Source organism: Chlamydotis macqueenii, chromosome 1 (assembly GCF_036417535.1).
Source record: "Chlamydotis macqueenii isolate bChlMac1 chromosome 1, bChlMac1.mat, whole genome shotgun sequence".
In the NCBI taxonomy this organism is placed as follows: domain Eukaryota; kingdom Metazoa; phylum Chordata; class Aves; order Otidiformes; family Otididae; genus Chlamydotis; species Chlamydotis macqueenii.
The window spans coordinates 41,161,407-41,181,907 of record NC_141556.1 but is presented as its reverse complement, the minus strand read 5'-3'; the positions used below and the strand labels follow the sequence as shown (position 1 = coordinate 41,181,907).

Sequence of the window (20,501 nt, the reverse complement as noted above, 5' to 3'; positions counted from 1 at the left end):
TTAACTAAATTGGTGCAATTTCTGTGTGATTCCTGTATAGAACACTTGTGGTACTAAGGTGTTCAGACTCTCATAAGATATTTTAGGAAAACACTGTAGGCTATCAGTTTTGCTCCTGAATGCTTGATATGTCTGAAGTATGCTTGCTTTCAGTATGCAGTGCTTTTCTTGAAATTAAAGTATTTGAGTGAAATTGGATTGAACCAAGGCTTAGCTACACAGATACTTGCTTCGGAGCCACTTACAGCCTGTATTTACTACTTCCCTGCTCCTGCTCCTTGCTTTGGCCTCTTCCAGCTGTAAATTCTGTATAAGCATGGATTGTTGTTTCCGTATGTACAAACGTATTTGGCTTGTGCACATTTTGGATTGCATGGCAGGAGCCCTGGTATCAGTCAGGGCCTTCCCTATTGTTATTGCAATAGAGATATAGTAATGAGTTCCCAATGCAATTCACTGTCAAGTTTGTGACCTCATCAAAGTCAAGTGTAGTTTCAAAGAGCTTGAATGTTGTTTTTTTTTTTTTTCTTCTTTTTTTTTAGGAAGTCAGTCAAATAATCTTAATTGCATTCTAGCGTGTCTTATTAATGTTAATGGGGAAGAACTGTGACAGCTGCCAGCATACCCTATTGCAATTTATAACATCACGTAACCACCAACTGATAATTTCTTTTTTTTTTCATTCTTTGCATTTGTGCTGAATTCTGTCCTTGTTTACCATGCCCCTTAAATGCACAACAGAGCTATGGCATGCTCTTGGGACCCACTGTGTCTGCATGAACCCTGTTGAGGCAGGCCCCTGAATCTGTTATTTCAATGTGAGTGATTTCTGTTGCCCCTCAGCACACGCCCCAGCTTCTGTCCTTCTGAGCTGGGGAGCAGAGGCTGGGATGGCTGCGCTGCACGGGAGGACTGATGTGATGCTGGGATGCGTTTGGAACCAGCAGGGAACTTCTTGTAGTAAATAGTGGGCTTGTGTTTTTGTGATGGGTCACGTGCAGGCGGATGAAAGGATGAGAGCTGGCAGGGAGCTGGCACCCAGAGCTGCTTGGGTGGACCTGTGGAGGTCCATGCAGGTGCAGCCTTGTTTTCATCTTCCAGGCCTTTTTTTTTTTTTTTTTTTTTTTTTTTTTGGCAATAGAATAAGAGACACATCAGAGCAGCAGCAACCTCAAAGACTGTTTTTTGACATGCAGCAATGGACAGCAATTGGAATCAGAATGGCGGCCAGCACGTTTCCATTTTAAGAGGTGTGTGAACAGTCTCTGCTCAAAGGGAGCCTCAGAGGAGGCTGCAGGAGGCACAGGCCTGCTCAGCAGTGCTGAAGTGATGTTCAAATACAAATTCCGTAACTGTAAATTTTAGTTTTGCTGTTTTAATTTTTGATGGGAAAAGAAACTATGGGGGCTGACTCTTGTGTACTGTCTTCTTCTTCATTAAACGTCTCCTTTCCTGTACACCCCTGTTAATTTTGAGGAAATGAACATAGCCCTCTGTGTTGAGTGGGGTAGGAGGCTATATGGTTGCAGCTTTTATATAATTTAGTCTGTGTCTGCGTGGGGAACAGAAACCCCAAATCATCTCAAGATCTTTTCGTCATTGTAGATAATAGACCCAGGCTTTCCTGTATGGGTAATACATTCATACAAGCTATATAGCCTTTAAATGCAGAAATTACAGTAAAAGGCATGTATTAAAATTGTAGTTAGCACTCTGAATTAGGGAATACTAAAATTCAACATTTAGCAGTAACATCATGCTTACATGTGTATTTAAGAAGCAAGATCGTAGTGCTAGGTGATACTGTTCACCTAGTCAACGAGGGCTGTTGCTGCCTCCGCAGTTTGCACACCAAACTCCATCACATGGTATGGACATGCTGGTAGGTAGCTGTTAGTTTGTCATGTCCTTATATTTCCATGTAATAAATTCGGTATCTATAGATCAGACAACCTGTTGTAATCAAAAGCAAGGATCCCAATGTAGGCTGTGAATTGTTTTCATTTGGGACCATTGTTTTCTTTTGTTCTTAAGACTTTCCCTTTCTTTGGATTATAGCTATTCTACCTCTGTGGGAAGTGAAAATATTCTTGTAACTTTGAAAGTCATTGAGAAGGATGTTATTTTTATAGGGTATGTTTGAAAGAAACAGATTCAGAGATTAAATGAAGGGTAACGTGGTGATGCTGTAAAGACTACCTTGGCTTCCTCATGGCATGCCAAGCTGCCTTCTCAACACTGCTGTGGGCATCACTGTGATTTGTATCCATCCAAACTGACTTTTTGTTCAAGATGACAAATGTATACACTGGTCTGAATGGGCAGTTTACTGCAATGTAGTGTTCAGCTGTGGAAAACAGGCTAGGGAACAAATACAGACTTTCTGTCAAAGGCCAAGAACTGCCCTCCAAATATTGCCAGAATAAACAAAGCAGTACAAAAAACTGCTTCTGAAGGACAGCTGCCCATTGCTATTTTGTTTTTCCAGTAGCTGGAAGCCAACTCCATTTGCTCAACTGCAGTTAATGCCTTCACCCATTTCAGAGGAAACTGTCTTGTAGTGCACTAGAAAGAGATTGATTGACTAAATGTCATTGGAAATGTCATAAATATGAAAAAAATATTACTTTAAATTTCAAAGCAACAGGTCTTGCCAGTGGGACTCTAACCTGGTCATGCAATGTATGGCTGCTGGGTATCACTTCAACGTATTTTGTTTCATACTTGTATTATAGTTTCCAGAAAATGAGAAAAGTTGTCAGAACCAGTAGTTTTGCAGTAGTGGATGCTTATGTGGTGTGTTACCTCATACTGATGGATTTCTTTAATTAAGTTTGTTCCTAAATGTAGTAGGATTTATTATATTACCAAATGTTAGTAACTACTGTAGGATCTGACTTATCAGATCAATTAATGTTTCATGATTTTGACCTCTGAGAACATGCAGACTTCTATGGTTGTGCTGTTGCAGAGCTTAGCTTTGATTATGGATCTAAAGTAATGTTTTGCTAGTCTGTAGGTAGGCAAAATAAACAATAATATGAAGAGGCACGAACCTTTACCTCAGTGGATGCTGAAGCCAGGTTCTAACCATATGAGTGCCAACATCATTAATGCTATAACTGATGAACACATTTAAAAAAAAAATCTTATTTTTCTACTTATTTATGTAGTCTTGTAAAAAAAAAATGAAGTCAATTAACTTGAAAAGATTGTAGTTTAAGGATTAAGACTAAAAATAAATATTCGGATAGACTGATGTCATAAAAGATAATGCTTTCATGAATTAGAGTTGTGAAATTTAACACTATGAGGACCATACTGTAGAGCTTGTATGACTTTTGTGTTGTGATTTGCAAGGTTTTGTTGTTTTTCTGTAAAACATGGTCTTAGGCACAAAAGTTGTATGTTCAACAGTTGAACAGTTGTATAAATATTTCCAAATGAGTCCCAACAGGAATAGGTGATGCTGCAGGGCATTTGCCTGAATGAATGGGCCAGGCTTATTGGATCTTCCATTTGCTGCATAAATTCCTGTTGAGTATTATCTTTTCATTGGTCAGTCAAATTCTCAAGTGTCCTTAAACTGCTTTGAATTGATGACTGATAACATGTTTGGGGAAAGATGGAAAAAGAGGAGAGAACATAATGATTTACTGTGATCAAGTCTTCTGGGTATGCGAGTGTAGCTTTTTCCTCATAACCTCTGTTGTTGTAAGCATGAGTTTGTTTTTATTATGGAACAAAGATAGAAAGATGTGGACTGATGGAGACAGTCCAGATCACCAAAGTAGTCAGAAATTTAGAAATGATGGCCTATGAGAAAGAATAAAGGACCTACGATTGTTTGTGTTAGGGAATAGGATAATGTAGAAAGATATAGAGGACTTCAAATAGGCTACTACAAAGAAAAGGGTAAGCTTTTCCAGTGTCCATACCAAAGAGACTAAAACCTAATAGGATTAAATTAGAGGTGGAAAGATTTAGTGTAGATTTAGCTTAGTTTTAGTTAATTCAGTGCTTTGGTTTGGCCAGAAGAGATTCTGATGAGACTGAGCTGAAGCCATAAGCATGGAACATCAAGCCTTACTTTGGTCCTGTCTCCTTGTGTCTTTCCACATTGTATGAAGTTGCAAACAGCCTTTAGGATTTAAAGTTCAAATTGTACTTCTATAGCTGGAGAGTTATAGATGAACAAGCAATTGCCTTTGATGAGATCGTCCATACTTTATTCCCATCCATGCTTGTTTTATGTTTTGTTCTTAATTGCAGTACTACTTTGTAAGAGTTTTAAAAAGTGGTAGAAATAGTTGATATTTAGGACACTATATCTTTCTAGTCACATAAATTTGGGAAATGTGTATTTGCCAGTGGATTGTGAACACAGACTTGTAGAACAAGAAAGTAGTCTCAGATTATAGGTCAAGGTTCTGTGTAGTCCTAATTAATTTTGTTTTGAAGGCATTCTTACTCCGTGTAGTCATTGTGTGTAGCTGCTAAAAGAACCAAGTGGCAAAAGTAGTTCCCTATGACAAGAGTATTGGGAGCTAAGGGAGCTGTGAAGTCAGGCGATGTAGACTGAAGCTATTTTTCATTCATATTTAAATGACTACATAACAATAGTGATGATAAAGAGAGCAGTAGTCCACCAGGAAGAGTTGACTCAACAGTTGCAACATTTTTGCTCTACAGCCTCTATTTATAGTAATGAATTTCTGCTCCACAGTTTCTAGTCATGAAGCAAGCTTTAGGTTTTTTTTTACAAGTAGACGGTGAAAGGTGGTTAAGGAGGTGTCAGATCCTATTATTTTGGCCACATCAAATCCAGAGTCGTCATTTATGATTTCTGTCACACAAATCAAGATTTACAAGCCTCTTCTACATTAGAGAAGATGCCAACCAGTTCCAAAAGTCTTGCTTATACTACTTTATGCCCCTCTACTCCACTCTTGTTGGACCCCACCTGGAGTACTGTGTCCAGCTCTGGAGCCCTCAACATAAGAAGGATGTGGACCAGTTGGAGCGAGTCCAGAGGAGAGCCACAAAGATGATCAGAGGGCTGGAGCAGGACAGGCTGAGAGACTTGGGGCTGTTCAGGCTGGAGAAGAGACGGCTCTGGGAGATTTCATAGTTGCTTTCCAGTACCTAAAGGGGGCCTACAGGAAAGACAGGGAGAAGCTCTTTAGCAGGACCTGTAGTGATAGGACGAAGGGTAATGGTTTTAAAATAGAGGGAAGTAGATTCAGATTAGATATAAGGAAAAAAAAATGTACAATGAGGGTGGTAGAACACTGGAACAGGTTGCCCAGAGAAGTGGTTGATGCCCCATCCCTGGAAACATTCAAGGCCAGGTTGGATGAGGCTCTGAGCAACCTGATCTGGTTGGAGATGTACCTGCTCCTTGCAGGGGGGTGGACTAGATGGCCTTTAAAGGTCCCTTCCAATCCAGAATCATATTCTATGATTCTTTGAATAATCCAGTGAGGTGCCTAAATAAGCACAGGAAAAATAGACACATTTATAGTGCATGCTTGTGCCAACAGTGTGTGCTTATCTTTATTGAGACACCTATCTTTTTCTCATGGAAAAGGGTAGCAAGATTTTTAACCTGAAACAAAATCTGAAAATAGGTTTTGAAAAACTTGAAAATAATAATAAGAAGCTTCTGGAATACCCTTCAAAACCTTGAACTCCAGCAGATGTTATCTTCCATATATTTTATATTAATTCAGCTGTTTCTCCTTCTGAATTTGTCGTGCCTTCTGATGTTGTGCCTTTTCATGTTTCTACTTATGCTGATAAGTGCCTGTTTAATGTACTTACATACTTTTCTGAGTAAGGGTTGTATTATTTTCCTGTAGCATGTGTGTTTCATATGTGTATGACCATTCAAATGCATGAAAGCAGGTAAAATGCTGGGCAGTATTTATTGGCCATTAATAAATTGGTCCAAACTACAACTTTGAGGAGATAGAAACTATTCCTAAACTTTGTTGTTGTTGGATAATTTAGATATAGAGAAGGAGAAATAATGGGAAAGGGCAACATTTTTAAGCTGCTGATTTTTTTTTATTGTCTGTTAATTCTGAAACATCATTTCCAGTAGAAATCTCATTTAAAAATAGAAAATAGAATAAGATAGGTTTAAATATTTCAATGTTGAGAAAAAAAAAAGCCATCCTCCTTAAAAAAAAAAAAAAAAAAAAACACAACAGAAAAATATCTGTTATGGACTGATCTATATTAAGGTTTAGTATTTCAGTGTATTCTTCAAAGTAAGAAGCTCATTATTTTTATCACTCAAGTAACTGTCCCTGGTTAGGCATTTAAGGCTTTCTGGGGAAGTGAGAAGAAAACAGGCAGGATTTAAAGGTCTCTGGAAGAGTCTTACAATAGCAGCATTAATGGGAGAAACACCCTGGATGTCAAAACACCCAAAGCAAAAGTGACAGACTGTTCAGGTCAGTGTCATGTGCTCCAGCTGCCTGAAACACATACTGCTATGTCCAAGCCGTGTGCGCTCTGACAGCAGTTGTCTGCGGAAGGTTCATTAATTTCAGAATAATTGTTATGCTGTGAAAGGAAAAATGGAAGTCACGGCTTAGTATTTCAGCAGAAGAGATGTGCAAGGAGTTAAGAAAGCAAAACCTGATATGCTTGGTCTTGATGGGTTCATTAAATCTCAGGTTTAAGTAGGGGCAAATTTTAGAAAACTATAGTAGATGAGATTTCTTATATAAACATGAATATCTGTTATTAAATGCCTATGTAGATAGAGGTAGTGAGTCTTTATGAACATCTGTTGGCTTTTTAAGAGAGCTCATTATGCAGAAATATGTCTCTTCTGCTCATTTTAAAGTTTGGACATTACACTTAATTGATCCACAAGAAGGCGACATGGGTAATAGGCTGTTATTAATGTGCATGACTTACTAAGGTGAGCTTTGTTCTGCTGAATTAATAAGTGAATTGTAACAGAAATGGCCCAATTACCAGCAGAAATGGAGCAGAATTTCTTTGTAGACAAAGTATAAATATGTATTATCAATTTAGATTACTTTTAAATTTTATTGAAACAAAAAAAGCAAGTGGAGAAGAATGATAGAAGTTTCAACGTGAGAAATCACAACAGTTAACTTTGCTATAGTGGCAACTGTTCTGAACTAATGGAGTATGACTGCATGCAGGCTAGGGAAGGACTTTTAAAGGAAGAAAGAAATATCATCCTTAGATGCACCACTGGAGAAAAAAAAAGAACCTAAAACACTTTAAAAGGCATCTCTGCAAAAGTAATCAGTTGCTTTTGGTCTGCTATTTGGAATGCCTACTCAAAACTTCTTCTGTGCTCCTGTAATTTGTGCCATGATGCATCTTCTTTACACTGTGAGCAAGATGTGCGTGTAAATGTTGCCGTCTGGGTGATGCTGAGCTGTTGTACCAGTGCGTAGGTTTGTCCCTGGCCCTGTGAATGTCAGCTGTCCTGCAGGGGCTGAGCTACGTAGTGCCGGTGGTGTGAGAATCCCACCTGGCCGGTGTGGCACTTGTAGACTTGGCTATGTCTGCATACATGTCAACTTGTCAACTTGCAGACTTGTATGAGTATTTCGCCTCTTCTAGAGAACATTGTATGCCTCCTTGTGTATAGAGAGTGATTTTCCAATAAGTGGGAGAATTGGGAGCTACACCCTATGTGCTCTTTCTCTGCACATAATACGAAATCTTTTGCACAGCACTCAGTTTTGACTTGGCTCTGTTGATGAAGCTCATGTCCCATCCTGTTTGCAAGGTTTAAATGTCTGTTTCACTTTGAAAACTCAAAGCGGGAGAAATGCGATTTCAATAAAATGGTAATTACTTACCAGGATGAAAAAGTTATAAACTGGTCAGAAAGTCAGACCAGAACTGTTCTTGGCAAGAGTAGTAACTGGTTGTAGGAAAATAAGCTTTTGAGGAGAAAAAGTTTGTAGAATTTGCTGGCAGCCTTATACTAGAGGAGCGTACTGCTGCTCTGTGTGTTCCCTGCAGATGCATGAGGAGCACTTTTGCATAATTATGACACAAAGAGTGTGTTGTGTGGAGGAATAGCCACTAAAAAAAATCCTTAATTATACTAAAATTTTGTTCTAGTATTAACAGAATGTTTTTGCAGTCCTTATGTGCACTATGCCCAGTGCTGTTTCCCAGTCACTGTAGGATGAGCAGAAACATGAGTTAACTCAGTTCAGCGATCTGTTTGACGCGATAATGAAGATGGACAGAGTCTGGGGTGAAGACCTTTTGTACAGGAGTGTCAGCAGACACATATGCCCACAGCCTAGGCTGGTTCTGTTATTAATAATTTGGCTCACAGGACTGTGAAGGTTAACTGTCTCCAGCAGATGATTTTCCAGGAGTGCTGAGTTCTTGATGCTGCTGGAAGGTTTTCATCTGGGAGATGCAGCAGTGTGTTTCTCTGGCGCTGGCAATGTAACAGAACAATTTCCTTTCAGAGCAATGCTGCTAAAGGGAGAAAGAAATGCTAAAATAGTGAAAACGTGTATCTTGAATATTTGAGGTTAAAAAGTTCTTTGAATCATCAAAGCGGCAAATAATTTAATCACAAAAAGAGGGGGAAAAAAATCTGAAAATACCAAACCTGCCCTGGAAGCTATGTGACTGGGTATGCTGATTTCTCAAATCAGGCCAGAGTTTGAGCGATGCTGGAATTATTTTGGCCGCTTTGCAGAAATGGGAACCTTGGCTTCAGTGTGGTCATTCAGCTCGTGGTCTTCTGTCTGAAGCTTTGAAACATGGTCCTTATGCCCTCTTCGCTCATTCTTCTGCCTTAGAAATTTATAATTGGCCAGGTAAATCTGGACACTGAATCCATTTGAATGAACAGTAGCGAGCAAGGTGTGGAGTGATCCACACAAGGACCTTTTGAACTGAGTCTCCAGAATATGCATCGTGAGGGGCTTTTTAAGGCAGAGTGAACCTCATGGTTGTGCTCTATGTTAAGGAGAGTTATTTCTTCAGTGGAAGAAGGGCTATAGTAGCTGTGGTGAGGTACAAATGGTAGTTAGATAATACAGATATGTGGCTGAAAGGTCAAAATGGGGCACCTCTGCTCTCCTTCCTGTCTGTCCCCGGAGTAACAAGCAGTTCCAGACAGGTTTGTTAGGAGTGATAGACTAAATGTGCTTCATAATGAACTAGTTCTCTTTTTTTGAAGAACCTGATCAGTGGGTAACTGCTGTGGGTAAAACCAATAGACTTTAGACAATAGGGCAATAGGGTTTTGGGTTTTTTTTTTGTTTTTTGTTTTTTGTTTTTTTTTTGTTTTTTGTTTGTAGTAGAGACGATGTTTTGCTCTGTATGTAATTTCTGCCTGTATCCAAGGTGGCCATTCTTTTGATTGTGACCTACTGGCATTACAACTATTTAAAGAATACCAAGCAGTCTAATGGGCAAGTGGGAGAAGCGCTAGAGAGATCTTCCAGTCCCAGGGAAACCAGGGCAGTCGTCCTGGGAAATGGTTATTTGAAGAAGTCTGCCACAGTAAAGGCATTTCTAGCTTATCTATCTATTTGTGATAGGAAACAGAACTTGAAATAGCATTTTTTAATGTCCATCTGTCCTACATAGAAACTCTACTTGTCATAAAACAATGGAAACTAGAATAAGCTTTTAATTTTTCTTAACATCTGTTATATTTGGGACAGATAGGATAAGGTGAAGAAAACAAAGAGATGCAAAAATGCATTTTTCAAATTCATTGTGTTTATATCTATTTGGCTTTCTATCAATAAAATGTTTGTATGAATAACAGTTTTCTTACCCTGATTGTCAGTGACTTCAAAACAAATTGGCTACTAATAATGGGAATAGGATTTGGCAAATGACTACCCCAACTCAGCAATAACATTTGTTAAATCAGTCGTCTTTTTCTTTTTGCTATAATATAATAGAGCTAGTAATCTGGATATATTCTTTCTTCAATGGAGAGTGATAACTACTATAATTATTAATGCAATGCCAGTCACTTAAACATGTGGTATTCAGTATGAATAATAGTCTTTCTTTTAAAACAATTTTCACTCCTACGGTAAAAATTTCATTACTTCATATCATGTTATTATTAAATGGAGTATACCTAAATGTGCTTCAGAAAAGATATCGCTGACACTTTCAAATGAGTTTTAGGTCTAATTAAACTTCCACCATAACAGATCAGGCACTTGGGGAATTCCAAATTATTTTTTTAAATAGGAGATGAAGTGCCACTGGAACAGAGAGAGATAGAAATGGAGTTGCTGTGACAGGATATATTTGATCAATCACACGGAGCCTTTTTTATTTGTGGAAATGTTAAATGCTGAGTGCCAAGTGTCTTGGGACACAACTGAAAATTAAAAATTGTGATATTTGAATGTGTTGCTGATCAGATGGGATGTCACAGAGGCTGATGAGGCAGAGTAAGCACATCTTATGTGTTGAAGCCTATGGGAGTATTGGAATGGGTAAAAGAGGAGGAGAAACCCTTTGTGTAAATGTGTGATATTAGTCACTGTCTTCAATCCCAGAGCCTGCTAAGTTTCCATTAGCAGGGCAGTAGTGCAATTAGGTCCAGGAGTGCTGAGTGCCTCCTGTTGATGTAGAGGTGAACGGTTTGGTCTTCTTGATAGGCATTTTAAAATTAGTCTTAGGCCTGTGAAATGTGCCAGAAGAATACTACCCCCAGGGAAATTGCAGGAAAGGTCACATTATGATTCGCATGTTTTATTTGCTGGTGTTCTGTTTGCAGTATGACTTTCTGATATGTGGTAGTTGTATTTTTTAGCTCTGGATCAGGTGTATATACTGAGAACAAATTTGCTTTTTTTTGACACTGAAATGTTTGAGAAGGAAACATTTGAGGAGTGAAATTGTGGATCTAGCTGCTCTGGAGTTAAAAGAGTTATTGACTGATTGTCTTCATCCTACATGCAATGAACAAACTGCTATCATGTGAGACTTCCTTTCTTCCAAAAGAAGAATTAAATTATATTCTGGCTTCCTGTTGCTGAAGTTCTCCATGGCTCAGAGCTGCAGTTTTCAAAGGAGAAAAACTATGTGCCAAATTGTATTGCATGCCAATAATGTTTCAACTAGTTAAACCGCTTTGTGAATCCTGGCTGACAGATGTCAGTAGTCAAATATATCACTCATCTTGTAAATTCTGTAAACTGGGTTTAGTGAATGCTGGTGTAGTTCAGTGGAGCAACTCTCGTTTATACCACAACAGAAGCTCACTTTTTTTCTTTGCTGGATGCATCAGAAAACTATTATTACTGGTTCTTGATTTATTTCAGGATGTTTTTCCTCAGTTTCACTGTAATTCACTAAGTACAAAAAAAGCTTCCATTTTTTTTTTGTATGTGAGAATTCCATGGCTTTACTTTTAATATTCACATCCTTTGTTTTCTGCTTGTGGACCAGGCATTGAAAAGTATTTGCTTCTTTTGGCTATTCCATGGAAAATTTGCTTGGGAGAATATTTTAATTTTGTGAGGAAAAAGGAAATTATTATTTTATATTACACCAAAATAAAGTTCATGAGAGGAAGTTCCTTAAGAGTTTGGCATGAGGTTGTGTTGGGCATATAATTTACAAATTAATTTAGTGTGAGAAGGAATCCAAAATGTAATCCTGTTTATGGGACTGTGAACAATTCTAGGTTTAGTATCAACTTCCTGTTAAATGTCACTGCCACAACTGATGGAATTATTTCCTAGACCTGATTAGGATTTTGGTTTCATGCTGTTTTTGTTATCTTGGTAGTTCTTCATATAATTTGATGATACAAAAAGTCTTTTGCCGTACTTACTTTTTTTTTTTTTTCTCCCTAATTATAGTTAGAAGTCCAGGCCACATTTCTTTTCATTTCCCTTGTGTAACAAAGCCCTGTTTACAATTCTGGCCTAGTTGAAAGTGGGACGGTGTTTCTAAGTTGGACTCAAGCCAAAAGGCTTGGTTATTTAGGCTAGAACAAGAGCTGAGGTGATGATGCACATACAGAAGATAATAACATGATATATTAGATCATCAGTGCTCCCAAGAAATTCCAGTAGAATCACAGAACAGTTGAAGTAGGAAGGGGCACCTGGAGATTGTCTAGTCCAACACCCAGCTCAAGCAGGGCCGCCTAGAGCCAGTCTCCAAGGACGGAGACTCCACAGCCTCTTTGGGCAACCTGTGCCAGTGCTTGACAATCCTCACAGCAAAACAAGATATTCTTGCATTGAAATGTCATTTCCTGTATTCTGATTTGTGCCAATTCCTTTTGTCTTGTCTCTAGGCACATCTGAGAAGAGTCTGGCTCTGTCTTCTCCAAGAATAGTTGTGTTGGGAGATTCTTTTGTTTTCACTGGTGCATGGGTGAGCTAAGTCAGCCCTAAACTTGGCTTGAATCATCATAATATACCTGCATCCGATTGTATGGAGAGGCTTAAAGCATTAAAGTACAGATCTTTAAGATTTTTCTAAGACCATATAGGAAACCAATATTCTTAGTATTCCATTTGGTGTGGTTTATTAGTGTTCCATTTTGATGAGTTTTCAGTATTTAAAATAAATTATCGCTCATTTAGTTTAAAAAACAAACAAACAAACAAACAAACTTTGACTATACTGGAAGAAAGGTAAATTTGTTTCAGAGGAAACAGCACCTTCTTATTGCATGTATTCTCTTCTGCTGTCTATCAGAAGAAGTCTTTAGCTCAGTGAATAAAACTAATATTCATTTATAAAACAATGTTCTTTTACAGTGTTACTTTTGTTGACAGAAAAAATTAATATCACAGAATGGGCCCTTAATCATAGAATGATAGAATCATTTAGGTTGGAAAAGACCTTTAAGATCATCGGGTCCAACCATAAACCTTACACTGCCAAGTCTACCACTGAAGTGCCACGTCTACACATTTTTTTTAACACCTGCAGGGATGGTGACTCAGCCACTTCCCTGGGAAGCCTGTTCAAGTGCCTGACCACTCTTTCAGTAAAGAAATTTTTCCTAATATTCTATGGCCCAGTTCCCTCAGCCACTCCTCACAGGACTTGTTCTCCAGACCCTTCACCAGCTTCATTGCCTTTCTTTGGACAGGCTCCAGCAACTCAATGTCTTTCTTGTAGCAAGGGTCTAAATGGTTGCATTGTCATTTACAGGTGAATTTACTGTTTAACAAGACAAGCAGCTGAGTTTGCCAGTGGGAGAACAGGGTATTTCACTTTGCAGCAAGGAAGAAACACAGCATAGAAAAGAAAGAGTCCAGATGTTTACTTCACATGAAGAAGAATCTTACTAGCCTCGCTAAAGGGTGAGACCATTTTTCTCCGTTGAAACTTGTGTAGCCATCATGGGTTCATAACTGCATACTCTCTGAGCAACGCATGTGAAAACTCCCGTTTTGCAGCGGCTAACATTTCAATAAATCTCTGTGAACTATGAGCACAGCAAACTAGCAGTAGAAACCCGACTTGGATTAATAGGAAGTGTTTGTGTTTATAGTCTCTTCAGTGCTGAGACATTTCTCCGTTATGTAGAAAATTTTAACAGCAGTTTGAGGCGGACTGGGCTCAGAGACTGCAAGGGGCAGTTCCCAGCGCTCACATCTGTTGATGACTTGTGTTTGGTGTTCTCTGTGAGCTTTGGAAAATCGTATTGTCTGGACAGCTTTTCCTGTATGGTGTTATTAACTCTTAACCACCACTCTTCATGATTGTTCCTGAAGTAGTAAAGCAGTGCTTGAAAGCACACTTAGCTATCACAGTGCTGCTTGTGGCCTCAAACCACTTAGGATGTGTCAGTGCTTCCATTGCAAGTCATGGTTTTCAGGATGTAACTACGCTAAATACATTCTTTCTGTTCTGAAATACAACCGACAAGGTATGTTAGCAACAAGATTTGATTTTAATTAATTTGCTTTGATGGAAAGCTCTTGAGAGTGAGAGAGATGGCTTTGGCTTCGATACAAAGCCTATGTGCTTCTCACGGATTTCTGTGTCATCTCACCCCAGCCTTCCCAGCGTGGCCTCTCCTCTGGAAGGCTTTGTGTTAGGGTGAAAGGATAAAAGGCTGCTGTGAGGGCTTTTCTCCACTGGGTGCTTAGCGTAAGAGCAGCAGGCCTTAGTTTCATCCGTACTAAATGTCAAATTTGAGTCCTGTTTTGTGGAAAATAAACAGTTCTGTCATTAAGACATTTAAACAAAAGGTTTGCTTCAGCAGTTGTTCCATTAGCTACGTTCTGGTCACTCATGAAACATATCTTTCAAAGAATATTTTTAGTCCTGAGGTAGATCTCTCTCAAAAATGGTAAATCTCTATAAATTAAATTGATTTAATATTCAGTCCTTTTTAAACATTTGCAAATTTACTTTGTGCTAAGGTAGTGCACAAATATTGTACCTTCTCGCTCAGTAAGTCTTTTATTCAAACATATTAACAGATTTCTGTGTTTAATGAGAAATTTTGAACTTCTGTTGCCACTACGTAGACTGCAGCTGTTATGAAGAGTTGATTAATGATTGCTCTTTCATGTATATCAGCGAAGGAATAATTTAACCAAATGGTATTTATCCATTGTCTGTGAGCTATAGGAGTGTTCATCATAGAAATGCATTTTCTCTTTTCAAAAGACATGATAAACTGCTTTAAAATCTTCTGAATGGAGCACTGGTCCAGGCTGTGTTTGGAAATAAAGCTGCCGCCTTCAGAAAGTTTAGAGTATTATCTAATTACCTACCATACTGTCTAACTTGCAACTATAAAACCACTGAAAACCGACATCTTTCATGCTGTCAGAGGCAGCATCATAGTAGCTCTTGGGCTGGAAAAGGAGTGTGCTGTGGTCTGACCTGAATTTGCATGGGTTGTACATGCAAATGTCTTGGGAAGGATCTCGAGACTGGTTGTTCCTTGGGGTAGAGATCAGTCTGGACATTGATGGGATGACCAGTTTATTGAAAATACTTACCGTGTATTATATATTGATAGATGTAGATGGTAAGGTGAGAAGTACAGTTTTCTCCTGTATTCCTTACACAGCTGAAATTCTCATCAAAAGATGAAGATATTTAATTCTGTAAGTTCTGCATTCTAAAGGGTTGCTAAACTTTTCTTCTCAGCTTAAATTTCCAATGTTTTTTTTTTCTTTTACTTTACAGTATTTATTCTCTTTTAAAGTGATGCTTTCTTCAGTTGCATTTTGCTCAGCTGCCTGACATAAATTCTGCCTTTTTAACGGTGTTTCTGCCTGAATTGGAAGAAAAAAAGAGACATTTCTCCAGCTTTCTTTGCCGGTTTTCCATGTGATATAATGCCTTTTGTGAGAGGCTTTGGCAAGGAAGTTGGGTGCATAAAACTGTGAAATACATGAAAATCCTAAAAGCACAATATAAAAAATTGAATGTCTAAATGTATAAAGCTCACACAGCATATCATCCTACTACATATTTAAGAGTTTTCCTGAGAGGTAGGCAGCATGAATATTTTATTCTCTGAGATGAAAAGTACCTATGTAGCAAACATACAAGACCTACATTTTTTATTTTGTTTATTCCTTTTTTTTTTAGTTTTTGTTTTCATATGGGTGAATCAGCCTTTCATCTCCCACAAACCTCCTAAAATTATTCCTATCAACTTAGTACTCATTGCTGACGGCAGACGTCATCAGCTGGAGGTTCCCTTAGTGAAGAAATGAGCTAAGTAGCAGATCATGACTGTTTCTTTAGTCTTGGGGCAGTTTAGGAATAAAAAAAAAAGAAAAGAGGGAAAAAAACCCCAGAGTTCTGAAATTACAATGCCGAATGTCAAAATTAAAATCTATTTTAAATGCTTTCTGATGCTGGGAATTGTAATGTTCTGTAACCTTCTGAACTGAGCACAGAAGCAGAAACATGGGATGTTGACAAATGGGTTTTTGACGGCTGAAGTGAAACCAGCCATCCTAGACGAGATGTTTGTCCAGTTCTGGTAGGCAGGCTGTTGTAGTTCTGCTAGAGTAGAACGGGAAGAGAAATACGATTTATAGGTAGAAATAATACCTTTTCTTAGATCAGAAAGCAGAGATGGAAGAAATAGGCTGAAAAGGCTTTGGCAGTGTAAGCCCTTGTTCAGATGAGAAACAGAAAAACAGAGATAGTACAGATTGAAGACAGTTACTGTGAATTTAATTATGTAGATCATCTGGGCAACTCAGAGAAAATGATTCTTCCTACCTGTGGTGCAGAGTGCACTGTTGTTATGAATCACATTGTTTGATCTGGAGGAGGCAAGCCTTAGGCTGGTAAAACTTGCTGACATACAGATATTCCTTCAAGTCTACAGGTACGTTAGGGGGAACGCATGATCATTTTTGTCTGGGCAATTATTTTGTTGCCATTCTGGAATTTCTTTTACTGCTTGTTGACAGGCATCTGTTCAAATTATTATAATGAGATTTTAAAATATTGTTTTATGGCATTTTTCCCCCCAAGGACTCTTGAGAGTTTCTGTTGACCTCTGCCCTAATTTTTTTTGTAAGGTTTTTTTTTCCTTCCTTTGTTCCCATCATAAATCTGCTTAGCTTGTATCTCACTCTCATTTTTATATGTTAATCGGAGAGTTCTCTTTTCTGTGGCAAGATGTCAGGAAAGTTAAGTGAACATGCCAGTACAAGTTCCCCAGATGCCCTATTGCATGCATGGTATCTAGAACAGAAGTAAAGAAATTATCTATGTGTTGTAGTTGGAGGCAGCAGAAAGGAAAGCCTTCAACAGCTGCCAACATTTATTTAGTACAGCTGCTGAAAGCAGGCAATCGTTCTGCAGCTGTGGTTCCGAGGTGGCCAGGAGATCTTCTGTAAAGGGCCAACAACGGAATAACTGTCTTTTTTAAAAAAATGGAAATGCTGGTAACTGCTCATCAAATTCCAGAATAGTCCCTTGGAGCAGCACACAGAGGCAGTAGGATGGCCAAGAGCACTTGAGCAATTCATGGCCGGTGGGAGGGGGCAGAAACCAATGGAAAAGAGACAGTTTACACCGGATGATTTGTCGTAAGTCTGTATTTTATTTCTCTAAATCCTAAAATGTACAATAGTATTCTAAGTGTATTATCCCTGTAAATCAGAAGAAGGGATAAGCCAGAACGCGTGGAAAACATGTACAATACCCATAGCTCCTCATTTGAAACTGAGGATTTTACTGTATACTTCAGAAAAGTTCATGATAGTTTGTGACTTGTGTGTATTGAAATGTGTATGTTTATACATACAGCAGTTGGAGGAGACAAGAGGTTTTGTCACAGTCCATTGAAGAGATAACACGTTGTTGACCAGTACTGGGACCAGGAAACGCTGCCTTTCTTCCAGTGCACATGGTCTAAAAAGAAGGCTGTACAAATGGGTCTAGGCTTGCCTGCCTTGAAGGGACCTTTGCTTCGCAGATCTATCAATAAAGATGAGCATTGTACTTACAAAGGTGTAAAGTTACTACGTATTCCCCTTTCCACCCCTCCTTTTTATTTTTTTTTTTTTTGTGTGCATACCTTTCTTGCAAGGCTGGTCATGAGGATTAAACACTACGGCATAGCATTGCAAGATGTGCTCGGAGTCTCCAAGTCCTCCTCTGAATTTTCAAGCTGTGATTGCTTTTCTTTTGGCACGCAAGATTGAAACTATCGCAGATCTTCAAAGCTTTTAGGCTTTTCTCTCAGCATATATTTGTACCAGTGGAGTACCACTGAGTATTTGCTACTTCATTACATTCATGCCCTCTAATCAACACTGATTCTGAAGGTAAAACAGATGGAATTTGTTTGCTTATGAATTATGCAAAATTATAGTTTATTAGGTTCCTGCATTTTAAGGGGCAAATGAGCTAATGGCTGTGTGAGCGGGCTGGGTAGTACACAGTGTGTAGCTGCGTAGATGGACTACAATTACTTCAATTTGCTAACTTTGATTTCAAGTACACCTGTTCTCCGTTGTGGTTTTCAGCTGGAAAAATCTGCCATCTGGAATCAGATCAGGTTTTGAACAAAAAAAAAAATGAATGGCTGTAAATTTTGGTCAAAACTCTTTTTTTTTTCTCAGCTAAAAGAATGCACTTTTTCATGGAAATTGATAACAGAAACAACTGTTTGTTGAGAAATGTAAGGATAATTAGAAAGTAAAGAGTTTCATATTGCATGCTAATGGATGATGAAAGCTGAAAATGAGAAAAATACGTGAAGTGTATTGGCACCACTTTAAATTTTGCAGATTGCATTTAATCAGAACCTGATTTGGCTTGAGATGGCTGTTTGCGGAAATTCCATTTTTTGTGTTCTGAGAGACAGAATGTAAAGCTCCAATAACTCTTTTTTTTGATTTAAAGGCAATGAACTGGAAAAGGTAGGAAGCAGCAGATGACAGGTGTATTATTTGGCCATTGCCTAACTTTATTTACATTGCTCACAGACAGGAGATGGGCTTCTCATCTTACTGTTTTTAATAGCTGAACAAAGCTTGACAGAAAATTATTTAAAAAATCCACTTCCATTTTGGTTTTGAAAGACACTATGGCAACCCAATTTCATAATAGCCCAAAAGCACGAGAAACTATATTCCAGTGTAGAAAAAGTCAATAACTAGGGTGGGACAATTAATCTTCATAAATTACTTCTGAGTTTTCTTGTAAGCATGAAGAGTTTGCGGCCATTTAGGTGACTAACTAAGAAGAATCCATATATAAAGAGAAATGAGAGTAGCACGTATTAACAAATCAGTATTTAGGGGTTAATTACTTTTATAGCTCCTCTTCTTCTTGGTGTGGGAGAGTCAAAACCTAAAAAGATGAGCCAAAGCGTGCCTTTATATACACCAGTGCCAATGCCTTGACCTCAGTGTGATTGCAGAGCTGTAACAAATCCTGAAATGTGGCTGTTAGGAGGGAGTCTGAGTGACGGTTTCCATCTCTGCTAAGGGCAAAGGCAAATCCCCTTTTCTGCAGACGTCAAAGATGACGTTACAGCTACCCATTTGTTTTCACCAGGATAGAGGTTATTATGGCCAAAGGATACTAGTCACAAAGAAAACATGTTTATCCATTTGTCATTCAGGTCTTCTAAAATGCTTTAGGAAGGTATTTAGAGCTAAGATAAAAAGGTTTGCTTTGAAATAAAGATGCTTACAGTTGTTTGTTTTTTTTTTCCTGTGGGACTAGTAAGCTGTAGGTGAGGGCAAGTAACAAGCAGCTTGGGGAGGAGCGATAACACTCTGGTAGCTTCTGAAATAGTCAAGGATATCTCTTCCCTAAGTCTCCAGTCAGTACTTTGTGGTGATTACTGTTTCCTCTTGCTATTTTTATGGCAGGGAGATTGATTTTAGGTGTTGATTTTGGTGGTTTGAAAACATTTATTTCCCCCTCACTCCTTCAAAAGGGTGAGTGTTTGACTGCCAATACTGCAGGTTGGATAAATGATGAGCACTGATGACAGCAGCTCCCTCACATTTGTCATCATTATGTAAACCGCCGTCTGTCAGAAATGGGCACCGTCCGAATAAAAAGCAGAAAAGCTCTGCTGAATATCGACTGCTGGGCTGAGCTACGGCAAGACTGTCTGGTCAAAGACTCAATTTCTTCCTGTTGAGTTTCTTATAGTGATTTGCTTTCAAATTAAATTGATGCCCCTTGCCTGGGCGACGTGCGTTCCTCGCTTCTGGTGCAGTGCTCCCAAATAAACATTCAGTAGCGAAGAGCTAATCTAATGATGTGGCTTTTTTATTGTGTTCACTCTGAATGGCAGTGCTGTATTTGAGAGAAGAGTTTGACTACCTGGTTATTGCTTTTCCAACAATACAGCTCTAAAATTCGGCAGCCGACAAGGCTTGGAAACAAGTAATGAAAGACTACTGTGGCCAGAACTGAAGGAAAAGAGTAATGACTGGTCTGAAATAGGATGATAGAACTGTTTTCTGCTTTGCAATATAGCGTTGTTTGGAAACGTCTCTCTGGAGACACAGTATTTTTGTCCTGTTAGAAAGAGACTATGTTTGAGAAAATTCCAGTTAAATGAATGAAAAAACCTAATAATAGTTACTAATTTCTGTACAACTGCTATTCAGGTGGGGTTTTTTTGCAAGTTTATCACCTTATTTTTATGTTACAGCTGAATTAGCACTAGTCTAAACCCAGCACGTAATATTCCATGTTGGCCGGTATGCACCAATATGGTAGTGATCTCCAGCTGAGAGAGCTCCTACCGCAAAAGGGATTTGTTTTGTTCACAGGCTTCATGTTGCTGTAATGTTCAAAATGTTCAGTCAGAATTATTGACAGACTTTGAGTCTTGATTAAAAAAAAAAGAATTATTCAAACGTCCTCTTTTTTTTTTTTTTTTAAGTTCCTCCTGTCCTGTAAATCAGAGTCATCGCAGAATGATGATGCCTGCCTCAAAGGTGCTGTAGTGCTTTGCAGGAACAGGGCAGGAGACAAGCCAGGGCTAAATTTTGTGTACTCTG

At 38.6% G+C, this 20,501-nt stretch overlaps 1 protein-coding gene across 10 annotated transcripts in view; it reads left to right on the top strand.

Moving 5' to 3' along the window:
* Nucleotides 1-20,501, top strand: part of KCNC2 (potassium voltage-gated channel subfamily C member 2) — a 107,147-nt gene that overhangs the window by 23,168 nt on the left and 63,478 nt on the right. The gene's annotated exons all lie outside the window — the stretch shown is intronic.